General features: G+C 28.3%; 1 long non-coding RNA gene across 1 annotated transcript; it reads left to right on the top strand.

The window, feature by feature from the left end:
* The first annotated feature begins 916 nt into the window (after positions 1 to 916).
* LOC134690435 (uncharacterized) lies at positions 917 to 2,163 on the top strand. The gene is made up of 3 exons (XR_010101931.1): positions 917 to 1,072; positions 1,512 to 1,594; positions 2,023 to 2,163. It is a non-coding gene; the product is annotated as an uncharacterized LOC134690435 (long non-coding RNA).
* Positions 2,164 to 2,598: the final 435 nt, after the last annotated feature.

Here is a 2,598-nt window from a genome sequence, read left to right as displayed (position 1 = left end):
TAGGTGGGGCATAAAATTAAAGAATCAAATATCAATAGCTATCCGTTTACACTATGAAATAGAAAATGAATATGTTATAATCATGATAATGTCTTGATAATTGAATATTTTTTCTACAATTTCACCTTTTAAGGTAGCACAATACAAAGATTTTATAACTCCAACTTCTTAGTTTTAAAATGCTGTAACTTTCTTCATAATGCTTCAAAATTTATAAAAATGGAAGTTTTGGATAGCTAACAGATTACTCTTTCAAATTAATGCAATGTTAGTATTATGCAACAATTATTTAACCAATTATAATGTTAACTGTGTCTAAAATATTTTCCCCCAAATTCCCACGGTCAAATGAAATTAGCTTCTCCATAGGTATCCCTAGAGGGTTGATTTTTTTATATGTTGTTCCTATGGCCATTATCTACAAAAACATGTCTCAGATTTCAGATAGAATGTATAGAACAAATTTTACAGCTAATTAAACATTATCTTCTTTCATGTGGTTAGGATGTTTTCACTAATTAGAGATTTATGAGAGAATGGAATACCATAGAGACAATCTGAGACACCCTTTTGAAGCCCATGATGTGTTGATTAAGATTTCGTTAAAATTTTCTGTATAGTAAAAGAGATGATAGAGCTAAATTCATTCAAGTGAACTTACCTAGATTTTGTCACTAATTACGTAATAATTAATTACATAATGATTGCATAATAAAAATATTGCATTCATTTTGAAGATTAATCTTTTATCTATCTATATATACCTCTTTTCTTGTTTTCTATGCATTAATAAGAAAGTTACAGCATTTCAAAGGTTAATGATTGGAAGTAAAAAAATCTTTGTATTGTGCTACCTTAAACCAAGATATTTATTTTTTACACTAACATAAATGTTTTTATATACATTTACAGTTTGACTGGCGAGGGGAATTAGTTACATTACCATGCAAGTTTTCAGCATACGACTATACTGGTGTTGGATACTTTTATCCGGCAGATCTTGCCTTCCACGTCAATGGGCGTGGCAGAAAAGGCGACAATATGATGGTTTTCAAACATTTAGATCAAAATGGTGAGTGTATAATATTCAAATATTGGAGACAACGTATATTTATGTAATAGAAATTATGAATTCCGATTGGTCAATATTTTCCTCGAACAACAACATTGTAGCTTAACTAGATAATCCGACTCAAATTCGGGCATAACAAATAAATTGTGCTATGAACTTTGAAAATTAGAACTGTAATGATTTCCCCAGCTGTCCATGTCGAAAACGCTATGTTCCTTTAACTAAACAATTCTTCATGGAGCAAATCAATCATTCAATTTGAGCAACAGAGGAATTCCACGATACTAAAAAATTCTTTCCTATTTCATGTATCCAAATATCATTACACAAAAAAACATTAAATAAGAAAAATACCGAGCTCCATAGGAAATTCAAAACTCTCTCTGTGTTACGTTTTTGATATGCCTCCTTTTCAGTTATCAATTATTTGTCATTAAAGGTGATGGCAGGGTCACAGAAAGTGAGTTTGATAATACAAAGAAACATCTTCTAATTGACCAAGAAACCTGTTAAACATTTGATGTGAGTTATAATTTCATATTTTTTTTACTTTTATGTTATGACATGCATTTACTTTTAATAGATTATCATTAGAAACAAGTAATCATAAAGTTTGGTAAAAGATATTTAGAAGAATTGTAATATAAGATATCTGTCATTTCAAAAAGTTTCAATTTGAATTCCTATAAAACATATTAAATTATAATCTTAAATTCTTATTTATGATATAAAAATGTGAATATTTAGATTAACAGGAAGTATTCACATATTTGCAAAAAAAACAACTTCCAAAAAAATAACAATGTCAAAATGTTTGTTTCGATTATATGGAAATTTAAGTTTTCAAGTTAGTTAATCAAATTTTCATGCGATTATTTGCCTCATATTTTATGGTATGTGCGTGTGTTTATTTTTCACGATAATTATTAAAATTGTTTTCTAATTTACAGGTAATTGGAAAAGAACAACGCTCGATACACCTTAAATACGTTTGACAGTTGATAAAAGTGTTATTCTTATTTTTCACGTTAATTATATATTATAATTAGCTGGAAAATGTTTTTGCAAAATAAATTATGCATCATTCAGAAGTTCGGTTGTTGTTTGTTTGTCTTATTGTTTTCGGATTTTTTTTCTGTTATTGAATAGACTCTAAGTTGTAATCGTTTGAATGGTTTCATTATTTTATGACAAAAGTCAATTATACAGAATGGGATTTTTCATTGTTGAATGCTTTACAATGATCTTGAATTCAATCATTTGAAAGCTGATGGATAATTGTCTGACTGGTAATCAACCTATGTCCTCATTTTTATGAAAAATAAATTTAACGTCACAATCATAGAAATTAACCAAAAAAAAAAAAAAAAAAAAATAAAACTAATCCAATTGGTGTTCAAGTCCAAGATTTAAGCGCAGGTAAAAATCGCAATGCCAGCTGAGAAGACTGTTGTTGGCACTTAGTATTTGTATGGAAGGATAAGTTGAGTTTGATTGATTGAAGATCAGTGAAAAATCTTTCATTG

Source organism: Mytilus trossulus, chromosome 11 (assembly GCF_036588685.1).
Source record: "Mytilus trossulus isolate FHL-02 chromosome 11, PNRI_Mtr1.1.1.hap1, whole genome shotgun sequence".
Taxonomy (NCBI): domain Eukaryota; kingdom Metazoa; phylum Mollusca; class Bivalvia; order Mytilida; family Mytilidae; genus Mytilus; species Mytilus trossulus.
This window is presented reverse-complemented; position numbering and strand designations above follow the sequence as displayed.